This window comes from Papaver somniferum, chromosome 3 (assembly GCF_003573695.1).
Source record: "Papaver somniferum cultivar HN1 chromosome 3, ASM357369v1, whole genome shotgun sequence".
Lineage (NCBI taxonomy): Eukaryota > Viridiplantae > Streptophyta > Magnoliopsida > Ranunculales > Papaveraceae > Papaver > Papaver somniferum.
In genome coordinates this window covers 100,749,482-100,766,481 of record NC_039360.1, presented here as the reverse complement: position 1 = coordinate 100,766,481, position 17,000 = coordinate 100,749,482, and the positions used below count along the sequence as shown (strand labels likewise).

The window sequence follows — 17,000 nt, the reverse complement described above, 5'->3', positions numbered from 1 at the left end:
CACCATTATCCCCCTCAAACTGAAGTGCATATTTGTGAACTTGCAGTTTGTCTCTGAGATAGCCAAACCTGGGACCATGTAATGCTTTGGTGAAGATATCTGTCACCTGCTCAAGAGTGGGAACATAAAAAACATCCAAGGCTTTAGATTGTACTAGTTCTCTGACAAAGTGAAAGTCCAGAGCAACATGCTTCATTTTACTGTGCTGAATAGGATTAGAAGCTAAGGAGATTGAGCTGATGTTGTCACAACCTAATCTGGGAACAACAGGTAGTGAGAAATGAAGATCATTGAGGACAAAGCAGACCCAAACAAGTTCAGGAGCATTATGAGCTAGAGTCCTATATTCTGCTTCAGTGCTAGATCTAGCAACTGTACTTTGCTTTTTAGAGGACCAGGAGATAGGATTGTCACCCAGAAAAATGCAGTAACTACCAGTTGACCTTCTGTCATCAATACTGCCTGTCCAGTCAGCATCTGAAAAACCCAGTAAAAAAGAAGAACCTTTTGTGAATTTGATACCATACTCAATTGTGCCTTTGATATATCTGAGAATTCTTTTGACAGCTTCAAAATGAGTAGTGGTAGGATTCTGCATGAATTCGCAGACCTGATTAACAGCATAGCAGATATCATGTCTGGTCCATGTCAAATACTAAAGAGCTCCAACAATTGACTTGTATTCTGAAGGATCAGGAAGTAAAGTGCCATATGATTTGCTTAGCTTGACTGTTGCTGAGGCAGGAGAAGAACATGCTTTGGCACCAGTCATATTGGTTTTCTTCAGTAGGTCAAGTGCATACTTGGATTGAGAAAGATGCAGAACAGAGTTATCTCCCTTGACTTTTAAGCCCAAGAAATAATGTATGTTGCCTAGATCCTTGATGGGAAAACTAGCTTGCAGTTGAGTGACAATATTATGCATATGAGTTGGATTATTGCCAGTGAGTAAATATCATCCACATAAACTAGGATAATTGTGATGAATGATCCAACTTTGTGTATGAACAATGAAGTATCAGCATATGAGGTAACAAAGCCAAGAGAAATAAGAGCTTGAGCAAGTTTAGCATACCATGCTTTGGGTGCTTGCTTGAGTCCATAGATGGATTTATGAAGTAGGCAGACATGATTGGGGTATTGGGGATTAATAAATCCAAGTGGTTGATCCATAAATACTTGTTCTTGCAGATCCCCATGGAGAAATGCATTACTCACATCAAGTTGAGTAATGGTCCAGTTGAATTGAACTGCAAGAGTAAGAACAATCCTCACAGTTGTTGGTTTGGCAACAAGACTAAATGTTTCTGTGAAGTCAAGTCCTAGTTGTTGATGAAAGCCCTTTGCCACTAGTCTTGCTTTATGCTTGTCCAGTGAGTCATCTGCATTATATTTGATCCTGAAGACCCACTTGCAGCCAACTACATTTTGCTCAGGAGAAGAAGGCACATAAGACCAAGTACCAAGATTTAGTAAAGCTTCATGTTCCTGAAAAAGGGCTACCTTCCATTTTGGTATTCTTTATTGCTTGAGAAAAGCATGTTGGAACTGGAGATGCTTTATCACTTAAGTAAGCTGCAGGCAATAAATGTTTAGTGGCAAACATAGTTTTAGGTTTAAACACACCTCTCTTAGCCCTAGTAATCATGGAATGATCATTTTGAGGAATGACTTGAGTTGTAGGAGTGGGAGTGGAGGTAGTGAGTATTGGAGGAGGAACTGACTCAGGAATTGAAGGAGCAATAGAAGCATCAGAAGTAGGAATGATGGATGGAACAGTTGCAGAAGTAGTAAGTGATGAAAAAGTTTTGAAAGGAAAACTAGATTCATTGAATAAGACATGTCTAGAGATATATACTCTGCCAGTGGTGAAATCATAGCATCTATAACCTTTGTGATAAAGACTATAGCCTAGAAAGACACAGTGCTTACTCTTAGGTTGTAACTTATTTGATGTATATGGTTTCAGCCATGGAAAGCAGGAGCAACCAAAAACTTTCAAAAAATCATAATTAGGAGACTTATGAAAGAGAAACTCAAAAGGAGATGCAAAGTTTAGAGCTTTTGCTGGTAATTTATTAATTAGATAATTAGCAGTTTGAAAAGCCTCTACCCAAAACATGGCAGGGAGACCAGATTGAATCAAAAGAGTTCTACTAATGTCCAAAATATGTTTGTGTTTTACCTCAACAACACCATTTTGCTCAGGTGTTTTGGGACAAGAAAAATCATGAAGAATTCCTTTTTGAGTAAGATAAGCTTTAAGAAGATTGCCAGTAAATTCACCACCATTATCAGTTCTAATACATTTAACAGACAAAGAAAAGAAGTTTTCAATTTGAGTGACAAAATTAATGAAGACTTGTCTGAAATCAGATTTATTAACTAGTGGAAAAATCCAACAATACTTGGAGTACTCATCTACAACATTAGCACAGTAATATGAGCCTGAAAGAGAACTGACATGACAGGGACCCCATAATATGAAGAAGCTCTAAAGGTTGAGTAGCAACAGTACTAGAAAGACTAAAAGGAAGTTTGTGCATTCTCCCCAGTTTACAATCATTACAAAATAAAGGTGTGCTAGAGACTTTAGGTAGTTGTAACTGATGGCAGAGTCTTTGCAAGGTTTGAAAAGATGGATGTCCAAGTCTTTTGTGTAGAATATCACTGGTGATGAGAGAACTGGAGTATGCAGCATGAGCAGTGTGTGAATTGAATTGAATAGGGTAAAGACCATTTTTATGTGGCCCTTGCAAAAGAATCCTCTGAGAGGTCAAGTCCTTCACATAAAAGCCAAAAGAATCAAATGTTAAAGAGCAGTGGTTGTCTGTGGTAAATTTGTGAACTGACAAAAGATTTTGAGAGGCTTTTGGCACAACTAAAATGTTATTGAGTGTAAAGGATTGATCATTCACATGTTTTAATGAGTGGCCAATATGAGAGATGTGCATACCTTGGCTTGAAATCATCTCAGCACCATCATAACGAGAAGAATTAGTCAGATTAGCATCATTAGAAGTGATGTGATTGTTAGCTCCACTTTCTACATATCAGGGAGAATCATCAAAAATATCTGCAGCTGCTAACATTGCGTGAAGGTTTGCTGGTGGAGGTTTAAGTTGCTTTGTATTTTAAGTTGATTCACCTTCTAGATTTAAGAGATTAATTCTGTAATAGAAAAGGCCTGTTCCTTATTTAATTTTAAGAGATCAATTCTATGATAGAAAAGGCCTGATCTTTATTTAATTTTAAGAGATCAGAGAAGGCCTCATTTTGAGGTTGATTCATCATTGTATTTTTAGTTAATTCACCTTCTAGATTTAAGAGATTAATCCTGTAATAGAGAAGGCATGATTTCTATTTGTTTTATTACTTTCTGTAGAGAAATCAACCACTGGATAGATTGATTTCTAGGTTGATTCATATTCCTCTCCGGAGAAATCAATAGAGTCAATTTTGATTTTTTAAGTTTATATGTCTTCTACTTTTAAGAGATCCATTCTATGATAGAAAAGGCCTGATTTTGAGGTTGATTCATCATCTTCGGTGGAAAAAATAACAGAGAAGCTTTGATTTTTAGGTTGATTCATCTTCTAGTTTTGAGAGATCAATTGTATAATATGAAAGGCCTGATTTTTATGTTGATTTTGAGAAATCAACAACAGAATTCAGAGTATTGATTTTATGGATTGAATCTAGTCTTGACTCATATTTTGCTTCCTTCTCATAGATCTTTATCCCCTTCATTTTCATTCATATTGTTTGCTTGATTGAAATCCCCCCTTTCTCTCCGTTTGCCGTTTTTCTATCCTGTGTTTGTAATTCAATTGATTTCATGGTCATTCTATTTACTGCTGCTCGATTTTCAGATGGGTTCTTGTAGGGGTCAATCTCGACCTGAGCAACTCGCCAACTCCAAATGGTGGACAGATGGAGAGTTAAGAGGATGATGTGATTTGTCCTAAAGGAACAAACTCTGGGAAATGTAATTCATTGTTCTCAAGACAGCTGAGATTATTCTTACATTGTTGATGAATGTTATCAAATATGTTAGAGAGGGAAATGTTATGCAGGTAACAGATTTTGTTCAATGTCGTACCATAGTTTATGAAATAAATTTCCGAAAATTAATAGTTTTTAGTTCCAGTGTTCTTCGTAGGTTTCCACATATGCGTCAGGTCACAAATGTGCTGGAAAATTGCTAACAGAATGGGGAAAGTTTTCTTTGAACTCCATGTGCATCTCGTTATGTGAAACTAACATGTGAAGTTAAGTCTGAATGAAGTAAGGCCACCGCCAGAGTCATGAGGAAATGAAGTAGACATACAGACAGCATGGGAAAGTTCAAGTTCACTGATGCAATTAAATTAGACTGGCAGTGACTACATATGAGGTTGATTGGAGGTTAGTATTTTGGAATATTGATAGAGATAAAGATGAAAAACCTTCAATGGGCAATATTAGTAATAACAATTCTAACTTGGCGGAGGTAATCCAGAAACTTATGGTGAGCTTAAGCAGATGAACAAGGATGAAGAATCTGCAGCAGAGGAGATGAAACTTGACGTCGCAGATGGAAACAATGTTGTTGAAAACAATGCAGTAGAAGAAACTATTACAGCTGAAACCAAGCTTAAAAAGGTAGCTGACAGTGGAGGCAATTGGTTCGCAAAAGTTTGTACCAGAGGAAAGTGGTAGCTAGAAGAGAACCGAGGTGGCAGCAGTGGCTGTTGGTTGAGATGAGGGTTATAATTCACCATCTAGCCCGCCTCAAATTGGTTCAAGATTTTGAAGCAATTGCTTTTTGATAAGTAAATGTTCCAGGAAGCGTGATAGTATACCACAGCTAAATCGAGAGAGGTTGATGAACTTTGGGGTAGATTAACAGAATTATCCTACAGACACAACTCCCTGTACACTAACAGTTCTTAACATACTAAGATTGGTCAAATTATTACTCAATGTCAATGAAAGTAATCAAGGAGTTGGGATGGAATTTCTTTTGCAGGTACTCACTGAAGTACGAATTTTTATACTACCATGTGGACTGCTTATGCTGCAGATTGTGACTTGCTGTTGAAAGATTGCTTTTCCATAATACACTGCATTGTTGGTTGTATTCATTCTGTTGACATTTATTTTTGTGCTTGTGATGGACAGGTTTGTTCTGCCTTATTTTAGATAGTTGAAGTTCACCATATTTCTTGGAGGTAGATATTTATGTTCTCTCTAATTTTAGTCCAGTATCATGTACTCGGTCTTTCCATATTTACAATATCATGTGATGAAACAATTTTAGTTTTATATCTCATCTTATGGTTGTCCATTTATCCAGGTGTGATCGTCGTCTGTAGTAATAGTTAATTTTAGTTTATTAGATCTTCTGTTTGTATTTTTTGTTTTATATTTTTGAAATCATCATGTGCTGTAAACATATATCTTATGTAGTTAAACCATCTTTTAGATAAACTTATTTCTCGTTTCATTTGTTTTAAACTCTTAAACGTTGCAACTTTCAGGTCACACTAGGAGAAGCACTCATCATCATATGGTCTATAAACTGGGGATCGATATGATGGAGTTTATTGTATAGAAAATTGTTGGCGAGAAATAGGGATTCAGGTGTGGTGGTTTTTGTTGTCTTCTACCTTTACACTCCGGGCACATGTCTTTGTTGTCCTGCCACTCTAGATTGATGTGATAAGAAAGTGTCATTTACATGCCATAAAGTCTTTAGGCGTCTCTTTGTTCGATGCGACAATGATCTTGCTCTTTGGACTAGGTTCTTTATTTTTTCTTTTCATTATGGTTCGGTTCCTTATCTTCCTAATTACAGAAATCCATGGCTACTCAATGATAACTTAACTCACTGCATCATCTGCTGTAGTGATGAGCACGGGGACTGTCCGAGACCTCTGCCAGCTGTTAAGAGCTTAGCGGGGCAACTGATGGTACAGATAGAAAGGACAGTCCTTCTTGGGATTATGATGATGAGAGTTGCATATGTTTTATTTCCACTTTTTTTTTTTTTGCTCAGTTTTATTCTCTTTTTTAGTTTTGGTATCCCTTCATATTGTTATTTTCCTTTCAGCTTTACTATCATTATAACATGTTAACATTTTGTTCTACTCTCAATTTCCATAATTTTCAGTCCCTTTTAGGTAACTTTAAATAGGAGTGGCTGCTACTGTTTGTTTTAGCAGTTCTAATTTGGATTATTTATGCATGTTTTATAAGAAGGTTAACTGGGAGTTTCTCTGTTTTCCAGGAAAAAGAAAGTTGCTGGAAATGGGAAAAATCTGCAAGCCCTTTATTAATAGAATGTTGGTGAGCTTCTTTCCCGGTTCTTGTTGCAGTGTTAAAACGTCAACTTTGTCTGGAAGTGTTGACTCTTTCCCAGACAACTCCCTGTGCTCACAACTACAAGCTATGCTTAAAGAATGTGTTTTCTGGTAAGACTTTGTTAGAGGGAGGTCTTCTCATGGATACTTGGAGCACAATATATATATATATATATATATATTTTTTTTGAAGTGCCCGTTGCACTACGGACTTATCTGAGTTCCTTAAAACCCCCAGTTATAAAAATTTCATTTTTAATGTTGTCACAACCAGATTGTTTTCAGTCTTATATGATAAGATTATCATGCACACATTATATTCTCTGTTTTGTAAAGAAATGAAGGCCATGACACAAGGTACTGTTTGCTTTGTTGAATTAAGGATATTAATCATGATTCTGTGACAGGTTAATATAGAGCTGATGGTTGTCATAAAAGATCTCCAACGTGAGGCCAAGGAGGAAGATGTGAAGGCTTAAGTGAAGAGTTAGATAAGCCCGAAGATATGATTGGAGTCGCTGAAGAAGGGCGTGACAGTTCTGACTTGGCGAAAGGTGTTCCAGAAACTTATGGTGAGCTTAAGCAGATTAACAGGCGCTTGAAGATGGAAGCATCAGATTTAGGTGAGCTTAAGCAGATTAACAGGCGCTTGAAGACTGAAGCATCAGATTCGTCCGTGAACGTAGATGGGTCTGAGTTAAGAATAATGAATCTGAGTGGAGGAGATGAAACTTGATGTTGCAGTTGGAAGCAATGTTTGTGGGAAATAATGCAGTACAAGAAACTATTACACCTGAAACTAAAGATAGCTGACAGTGGAGGCAATTGGTTCCAAAAATTCTGTACCAAAGAAAAGAGGGGGCAGCATAGGCAATTGTTGTAATGGATAATGCATATAATTGTTAATGTGCTGCGAATGGTTAAGGAGCAAAGGAACATTTTTCTGACTCCATATTGTGTGAAGATATTTCTTAACTGAAAAAGACAGCCAGACTTGTGACCTAATGCAGCAAAGTAGAGTTATACTCTTATCTTCACAGTGTATAGAATACAAAACCACACTAGTCGCTTTTGTATTCATTTTGGTCATAGGTGGTCACTACAGTTACTACTCATTTGGTTAACCTGTTAGCACGAGTGCATCACTGTCACATGCATAGGAATCCCCTTGCAAATTTGGTTGGAGACTGGACTACCCCTTCACCAGCACCTTGCATGTGATTTTATTGTGGCGGTTTGGTTTTTACCTTTTACTTAATTTTTTGTAGCTTTAACACTTGCTTCTGCATTGATAATTCTAGCTTCAGTTCGGCCTTGAGAAAACAGAAAGGGATGACACCAAAATGCTTGCCTCAGCTGTATACCTTCAAGTTAGCACTATCAGCCATGCCCATATCTTCTTGATGCTTAACGTAGTTGGTCTTTAGTCGAGCGTCCATGGTTACTGCTTGTAGCAGCTTTCTTGGTTGCTCAGCTGGTGAGCTTTCATCCTTTGTTGTTGAATGAATGATTTAAAACAGGTGAATTTTTTTTTAAAAAAAAAAAAAAAAATCCTTCGTGGCTCTATATTTCACGATTTTGCTGTTGCTACGCGAACTGCATTATATGCAAATTGGGATTTCACTGCAATAGGAGACACTGGTTGGGGTTTGGCGTGTCTTCTACTTCCCTCTTGATATTCTGAAGTTCATAAACCTTTACGCTATTGGAGGAGGGCCTCGGCAAGGGTATGAATTTCACCAGTTTCGTAATTTCTTTCTTTTTTATTTCAGGAAAGAAACTAGATAAGACGAGATAGAAAAGACATCAGAGTTGGGACCAAAAGAGAGAGATAAGACGAGGTAAAACTTTGTAGTTTAGAATTACAAAATCCGAGATCCATGGTTAGATAAACATCCAAATAAAAGTGAAGTTTTTAACAGTAAAAGGAAGATAAAAAGACCGCTGCAGATGAAACTCCGGTAATAGTGATCTTCATTTCGTTGTCCATTTCTTCTACAGCACTTCTTAACCCCTGCATGCATAGAAACAAACATTGTTTCAGTTAATGGTTCAAAAACAGCAACTCAATGGGCAATATTTGTAACGACATCTCGTTTTCTTTGAACTCATGAGGAATGAAATATGGCCACTGCCAAAGTCATGAAGAAATCAAGTAGAGTTAAGATTGATGTCTGACAAGGTCTGCTGGCAAAACACACAGGTTCATGCAGATTTCATTCAGTATTGTAGCATAATTTATGAAATTTTTTAAAGCGAATAGTTTTTATTTAATGACTTTCAGTTCATGTGTTCTTTGTAGGTTGAGACGAGAGCATGTGAATCTAACATGTGAAGTCCAAGTGCAGCACATTATGTGAATTTAACATGTGAAGTTAATTCTGAATGAAGTTAATATGGCCATGAAGAAATGAAGTAGAGACTGGCAGTGGTAGTGACTGCATATAAGGTTCATTAAAGGCATGAAGAAGCTATTACAGCTGAAACCAAGCTTAAAAAGATAGCTGACAGTAGAGGCAATTACTTCTAAAGCTAGGATAACAGATAAATTACTTCTAAAGCTGTGCTGACAGATCAATTACTTCTAAAGCTAGGCTAACAGATTAATTACTTCTAAAGCTCACTGGTGGTTGGAACTCAATTAGACTGGCAGTGGCAGCGACTGCATAAAAGGTTCATTGAAGGATAGTGTTTTGGGAGATTTGGTGGATATGGAAGAAAAATCTTCAATAAACCAGCATGATTGTGAGCTTACGCAGATGAAAGGGGGGAGATGAAACTATGTTGCAGAAGTAAAACATTGTTCTGGTAAATAACAATAAAGCAGGAGAAGCTATTACAGCTGAAACCAAGCTTAAAAAGATAGCTGACAGTGCAGGCAACCAAAATCATGCACCAAACAAAACAAAAAGCTAGGAAAAGAAAACCAAAGGAGGCAGCAGTGGGTGTTGTTGTAAACAAGTAAGGTAATATGATTCCTCATGTAAATTTTCTAGCAAGTGTGGTTGTATGTATATACCAGAACAAGAATAGTATGAAATAAAATTAAAATTTGAAAATTAGGGCAAAACTTTACCTATTCAGTTTTCCCTTTCTAGAATTATTGCAATGAGCACCTGACGCTGTTCTGCAGTCAAATCCTGCAACAACAATAACAATTTAGGAGAAGAAGATTACCTAGAAATTTTTTATTTAGATCTGTGATTTCACAGTTACCTTCCCATTGTGGTTTGCTGCTACGGTGCTTGGTGTAAGTTGAGTAACTTATCAAATCGCCAAGTCGACAAAAGCCACATTCCCTGCTGATTTTCCAAAACCTTCTCCTTAAATCTTTATCATTTTCACCTTCAATTTCAGGAAAGAAAGAAATATCAGGAAAGAAAGAAGTATTAAACCATATAAATTTATAATCAAAAATCAAAAATGATTAAAGGAGAAGAAGATGATGATGTTAAGTGATTGTTTACCTAGTAAGTCGTGTGGAATCGCTACTGCGTGTTGCTCTTGATCAATGGCGACGAAAATGAGAAACAAGAGTTTGCTGCGAATTGGGGATCTATTACTTCACGGGGAAGCTTTTGCTTTGTTGGTGGTAGTTTATCTTTTGACCAAAACGCCCCTGCGCACTTTTTAATCTTACTTTCTGAAGTTCGTAAAAAAGGAAAGCTGGTAGGGATTGATTTGTAAAAAGCTGATTACAGGGTCGAGTCCTGGCATCGGCCATTTTAACTTTTTTTTTTCTTCTTCTTCTTCTTTTTAAATAAGAAAAATGGCCAATTTAGGTTTGTGCCGAGAAAAGGCACACAAAATGTTTCTGTATTTTTTTTCTTTTTCAGATTTAAAGGAATAAACAGCACATTCAGCTGGCAAAGACTGTGGCACCAACATCTGTACCATGATGCTCCTCCATTGTCCGCGTGCTTGCAGCATTTGGCTCTCTTTCAGCCAGGAATGCAACCTTGTTTGGACCATTCCTCATTCCATTGATGCTAGCCATCGATATGAAGACCATTCCAGCTGCTATTTTGTGGAAGTTGTTGAAAGAGAGGAATCAGCGAGTCGTTATTAATAATAAATCTCTGGAAAGCTCTAAACTTACTCAATTACTCAAGTTCTCTGTGGCGTATTGGCTTCACAAGCAACCTCAGTTCCAAGAAATGTCTTTTCAGTACCTCATGCTCTGGTGTAAATTAGTGGTGTTTGGTCCTCATTGATCTTCATCTGTCCTGTATAAGGTGTCTTTAGACTGTTTGGAATGGATCTATGAATTATAAGGTTACAAAAGCAAGTGTGGAGAACGGAGAAGATTCAGGTTTCAATCACAAGGAGAAGCCTGTTGATCAAAATTTAGCTTCAAAAAAGATATCAACAAATGGCTACGATTTAGACTGAGGATCGTGAACGGAAGAACGGTAAAGTGTACAAGCGAAGTGTAAGTGTTGTCGGGTGATTTGAAGAATAAACAAGACAGAGGTAGAGCGCACAAAGATCAAACAGACGAACCGCCAGTCAAATGTAGCTCTTGTATATCAGTTACAAGTAGTGAATCCTGAGTTCAAAAACAGGATAAAAGAACTTGAGGAGAGAAACACTTGCAAGATACCAGGAGTGGAGTGGCCCAAAAAAAAAAAGAAAACAGAAAATCACTGAACCCTCCTTCCTCTTCCACGACATCCGGTAACATCTACAATCGAAATTTTGCAGCTAAGTTTGTTGAAACTATTATTTGAATTTTTTTGCACATAAATTTGGCACTCGAGATTACACTGTTACGCGTGATTGAAAGTTCAAACTCCACTTCTTCTTTTTTCCCACTGTTTTAGGTGGCATGCTATAATATTAGAAGACCCAGAGAGATGGAAACCAGCAGAAACCGATACTAAAATGCAAACCCGTGCTTTCGGTACAATCTTGAATTCTTCTTATTTTTCTTCTCGTGCTTTTTGGTACAATCTTGTGCAAAATTGTTGCTGATTTCTGCATCTCGAGTGCATCCTAAAACGCCCTATGATGCGATCATCTGAAACAAGGAGTGGAGAGTCTAATCTAAAAAAGCTAACATTTGAAGGAAAGCGCTATATGAATGTAATTTGCAACAACTGATGTCTAATTACCGGGTCCAAAAATAGCATATTGTTGGATTGAATTCTGACCAAATTTAAGGTATTTCATTAGACTCCAACGGGAATAAGAAAGTATGGTTGTTATATTTCTTGGAAGATTGAAGGGTTCAAATTTCTTTCTTGGGAGATTAGTGACGAGTCAATCTTCCGTTTTAAACTTGGAATGGTCGGCTCGGGTTCGATCTGGTGACTTATGGGAGCGACTATTGTGAAACAAACAAAGGGACTCCTACAAAGTTTGGTCCACATCATCCAACAGAACAGCTGACGAAATTTTTTTACCACCTCATGTCTTATGCCATATTCTGTGTCTAAAATTTTCAGTTTCCTTGGTGTTTCCCGCCACGATAGTTTCCTTGAGCTAACGCTTTCAGGGTTCTATTTTTTTCCTACATCCATTCGCTAAATTTCTCCGAATAAGATTCACGTTTCCTCAACACTGCCGTTTTAAAATGGTCATTTGAGTGTTTCAGACATTAACTCTCCCTTTTAATAATGAATCCTATTATTGGGGTTTAAAGGGGGTGTGATTTTGGGGGCTTAAAAGACTAAGTGGAGATTAAATGATACAGGAAGATCAGATTTATGTCAAAGTTCAAAAACACCCTCAATCAGTTTTCCTTATGACATCTATGTAGTTGCAGGAAATCCTACACTACACCCCTCATATGATTTCATTGTTGATCAGCTCATTTAGGTTAACGCTCTTAATTTTATTGATTGAATTCTGAATGTTCTTACAAGACAAGGAAAATAAAGAAGATCAAGAATGATCTTTGTTCTGAACTCTCTCTCTCCTATTTACTTGTCTCTCACTCAAAAAAGATCTCACTTTCCTTTACAACTCGAATGACTATTTATAAGGAAAATACATAGTGGATGACAGCTAATCTGTCCTTTATTTTCGGATATGGTTTGCGACACTCTCGCAATTACAAATGTTGACTTCGCAAGCTTTCTAATTTTCGCGAGACTATCACATCTTTCTCATGATCCTTGCTGATGTCGTTTCTGAAATTGTTCTGCGACGCTTTTGTGCAATACCATTGATAACTTCGCTGAGACATAATTGTTGCGAGATTCTGATCCTACATCTTGCCTCTTCTCATATCTTCTCTGCAAAGTAGAGAATGATGTGAGAAATGCCGCAACCGCTTATTTTCTCATATTCTGCATTTATCACACGTATTCTTTCTTCCATTTATTTCTCGACATGTCTTTTGTAACCGTTACTTTTTAACCGCTTAAATCTTTCCGTATTAACCATGTTTATTTTCTCGAGGAAAAATTCCCTCTATATATATTTCTTTTCATCCTCTTCTTCTTTCTTTTTATTCTCTCTGCAACTTCATCGTTCTTCTGCAAACTCCATTGTTGCAACTTTTCTTCTTTCTTCTTCAATCTTTTTAAATTCTTCTTCATCCTCACATTAGATCTTCATAGTTCGTGATCTTCTTCAAGATAATTTCCATGCTATCAATTTTCATGGATTCATCAAGGTTAGTCTTCTCTTCTCTTCCTTATAAGTTTTGCTGAAATTGATATATTTGAAATTAATCTTGTTTATTTCCTTATGTGATGTTGTTTATGTGATTCCCATACTCTTGTTATTTCAGCAAAAGCGGCTCCAACACTAAATTTTCAGTTCAGAATCCTAACAATCCCAAATCACAGCATAAAGTTGTCGTTCATAAAAGAAAGTCTGCGAATGAGAAGGTAGTAAGAAACACTATCTTTTTCTAATAACAATATTGTTGCCTCTGTTTCTTATCTAGATTGTAATTCGCAGGGTGATAAAGATCTTCATAAACCTCACAAGAAATCTCGCCACCTCAAGGCTTTTCCAACTTCTGTTCCCTTCCATCTACTCATTTCTTCCAAATCTCTTGCGACATCTTCGCAAGATAAACCTGTATCTCCAATTCGTGAAAACGATGCTTCTGACTTCATTTCTTCCAAATCTCCTGCGATATACTCGCAAGATAAACCTTTATCTCCAACTCGCGAGAATGCTGCCTCTGATTTCATTTCTCCATTTGATCTTCCTATGACTGAAATTCCTTTTGTGGTTCCTTCTGCGAATGAAGCCTCTTCTCTTCGCATTGAGAATGTTTCTCAACCTTTTATCTCTACTAGTTCTCTACCTAAGTCTCCTCCTTTGTCGAAAGAGACCGTTGAAGGGATAGATATTGCTTTCAAGGTTTTATCTGAGATTCTAGATGATGGCAAGAAGTCTTCTACTGATCCCATCAAGTCTAATGTTTGTGAAACTCTGAGCAAGCATTTGGGTTCTGACAAAGTTGCTTCGCAGACAACTTTAGAAAAAGAATGTAATGCTCTTCGTCTTGAAAATCGGAAACTTCAGAATATTTTGTTGGATCGTGATAATCTTCGCAATAAGAATGATGAATTAAGAGGTATGATTTCCTCATATATGTTTTTAATTTGCCTTTTCGATGGTTTTATCCTTCCCCTGCTTAATTATCCTTTAAATCCCTCTTTCGCATGTTAAGCATTAAATCAGAAATGAGTAATGGAGAGATATCAATTTGAATCTGCTGTTGAAGAAACCTGTATTGATAAAGAAGTCTTAATGGATCAGTATAACCAATTAGATAATCTCTATTCATATTCTCTTGATCAAATAAATAATCTTACCAATGAAAATACCCAATTAGTTGAAAAACAAGATCTATTAAGTAATGAAGTGTCTCGTCTTTCTTATTCTTTAACCAAAGCTAATTTAGGGATGAAAACTTTATCAGATGAGAATAAAACCTTGTCTCAAGAGAAACGAGTTTATTTAAACAAGATGGCAATATCTTCGCAACAACTTAATATTCTCCAAAAAGTATGTGCTGACCAAGAAAAATCTCTTCGCTCTTTAAGAAATGAACTTAAAGAAGTAAAAGAATCATCTATCACTGAAAGAGATTCACTCATTCAAGGTAGAATAGCTTTAAGTGTGAAGGCAAATCATCTTAAAGATCAATATTCCAAATTAGAAGAATCTTATTCTTCTCTTGCGAAGAAAAATGCCTTCCTTATTTCTAAAGAGAAAAATCTTCAGTCTCGACTTAAAAGTTTAGTTGGAGATAAATTTGATGACGCAATGGATCATTGGGAGAATAGTTGTCTATCCTTGATTCAACATCTTATTTCGCAAAAGGAAGGTAGTCATAATAGTTTGACTGCCTTAATTATCTTTCCTTTGTCATATCTCTCTGAATTCCTTATCTTAATAAAACTTTGTATGCTATTTTTCGCAGAGTCTGAGAAGAATCTTCATTCTTCTATTTCTGATTTGGAGGCTAAATATGCTAAAATTCGCAAAGATAATGCATTACTCGTCTCTACCCTTACTGGTTCTCGCGACCGGGCAGAAAGAAGACTTGATTATCATGCTTATTTTAAGGATATTCAAGATAGGAATCATCAAAGAGCACTTCTTCGCCAAGTTCATCTTCAGGCTGAAGTCCTTGTAAATGACATTTTATTGTCCAACTCTCTTCCTCCTACATCAATTGATCCTTTAGAAGTAGATGATGATGAAGTTCCTCGTCCTGCTGATAGTGATTACGATTATGAAAGCGGTGCAGAGGATAATTTCCCGGAAGATGAAGAAGAAGTTCCTTCTAAAGAAGTATCTGCTGGTGTTAATCAGAATGAGAAAGAAATTTCTCCTGAAGAAGTAGTTGCTGGCAATAATCAAGATGCTAGTCAAGTAATTGCTGGCGATAATCAAAATGCTAGCATGGCGAAGATCAAAGCCGAAATGAAGGAGAAGCTTGCGAGAATGTTGGCGAAGAACTTCTGTCATCTCCTACTACTGATATTGATATTGAAGCTTGAGCTTCTTTTCTAGCTTTGTTTTCTTGAGCTTTCTTATTTTTATTACTTTTGAGAGCTACATTTTTCAATGGACTTTGGAGTCAACTTTTTCTTTTAATATTTTGTCGATAAGAAAGATAATGCTTCATGTATATCGATTCCCATACTTGCCTCTCATTATATTTCTTGCAAAAAAATAATATGTTATGAATGCTTATAATTAGTTTGTTTTATTATATGGTCTTATTTTGCCTTCCTAATTAAAGGTCTTATTATGCCATCTCTTGTCATTGCGAAAAAATCGCAGGACGTCCTTGCACTTTCATACAAAAACCCATTGATCTTGTCTTAACTTTTTATTTTGTATTATGGCCTCTTCAGGAATGTTGCGACAATATGACAGGCCTAAATATTCTTGCGAAAATAAAGCCCCATAACATTGTCGTCTTGCGATGAAATCGCAGGACGTCTTCGCACTTTCATGCGAAAACCCATTGATCTCATCTTATCTTTTTCTTTTGTATTATTGCCTCTTCAGGATTGTTGCACAAATATGACAAGCCTTAATTATCCTTGCGAATAATAAGCCTCATGACATTTGCGTCTTAAAACACTTATCAGCTCCCTAATGGAGGGTGCCGCCTTTATCTTCCCCCTGGTTGCCCCTTCAAGGAGGCGTACTTCTACCATACAAGGTTAGCTCCTCCCATCCAGTCTTAACAACAACCAATTGTTTTCGCAGCCTCTTATCCCTTTTACCTATAGGGCTTATGGTTACGAGACTGCACCCTAAGTGGGGTTTTCTTCAGGCCGAGTGCAGTATAAGCCAAGACTTGTCAAGAATGGCAAGGACGCTTCAAAGGCCCTCGACACTCTTGACTCAACCGTGTACCTCGGCGCCTTGATCAGATCTGCACTCCTTCGGAGAGTCCTTATTACCTTAGTCGCCCAACCCAAGTCATATGCTCAAGTTAAGAATCCAAGGTGCCTCTCCCGGATGGGTTTTATTGACCCCAAATCTCCATGACTCAGGTTCCGGTGGCGGTATAGCCTTTCCCTGAGTCATATAACAGGTACCCCCTAATATGACGTACTTTAGGTCTTACATTTGCCTCTTGCGAAATTTTATTCGCGAACTAGGGTGTACGCCTTAAAGGTTCGCCCCTTTCTTTTATGTCATTGTTCTCTGCGAAAATTTCGCACATCATGATCTTGTTTTGTCATGAATAATCCTGCAATTATTCTTTCAGAATTCATAACTTCTCAAAGCTTCTTACGGATAATATCTTTTCAAGTACAATATGTTCCATGGTCTATCTAATCTATGACCAACATCTCTTCCTTTTGGGTCCATTAATCTATAATCTCCTGTTCCAACTATCTCCATTATGATGTAAGGTCCATCCCATTTTTTCGCTAATTTTCCACCATTTTCTCGCTGATATATTGGTGTTTCTCGCAGAACTAAATCTCCTGGTTGAAATTCACGTATTTTGACACGTTTATTATATTCTCGAGCCAATCTTCGCTGATAATTCTCCATATGTTGTAAAGCTTTTTCTCTTTTTTCTTCTAATTCATCAAGTTTGTTTAGAATTAAACCCGCACTAAGATTTTTCTCCCATGCTTCTCTTTTTGTTTTCGGAATAACAACTTCTGTTGGTAACACCGCTTCAACTCCATATGTTAAACAAAAAGGTGA

The 17,000-nt window shown here is 37.0% G+C and overlaps 2 long non-coding RNA genes across 10 annotated transcripts; one reads left to right on the top strand and one right to left on the bottom strand.

The window, feature by feature from the left end:
* Window positions 1–2,783: 2,783 nt before the first annotated feature.
* LOC113356971 lies at window positions 2,784–9,403 on the top strand. Of its 9 annotated transcripts, none has more exons than XR_003363332.1 (9): window positions 2,785–4,076; window positions 4,151–5,011; window positions 5,164–5,213; window positions 5,523–5,625; window positions 5,891–5,954; window positions 6,272–6,455; window positions 6,752–7,821; window positions 8,117–8,547; window positions 8,647–9,403. It is a non-coding gene; the product is annotated as an uncharacterized LOC113356971 (long non-coding RNA). The 9 variants fall into 9 exon arrangements; XR_003363329.1 differs by lacking the exon at window positions 5,891–5,954 and having other exon boundaries at window positions 2,787–3,101; window positions 3,873–4,076; XR_003363330.1 differs by lacking the exon at window positions 5,891–5,954 and having other exon boundaries at window positions 2,787–3,115; window positions 3,873–4,076.
* On the bottom strand, window positions 8,171–9,945 carry LOC113356972. Its single transcript, XR_003363334.1, has 4 exons — window positions 9,812–9,945; window positions 9,561–9,689; window positions 9,421–9,484; window positions 8,171–8,358 (listed from the first exon to the last, which is right to left on the bottom strand). It is a non-coding gene; the product is annotated as an uncharacterized LOC113356972 (long non-coding RNA).
* Between the last annotated feature and the right edge of the window lie 7,055 nt (window positions 9,946–17,000).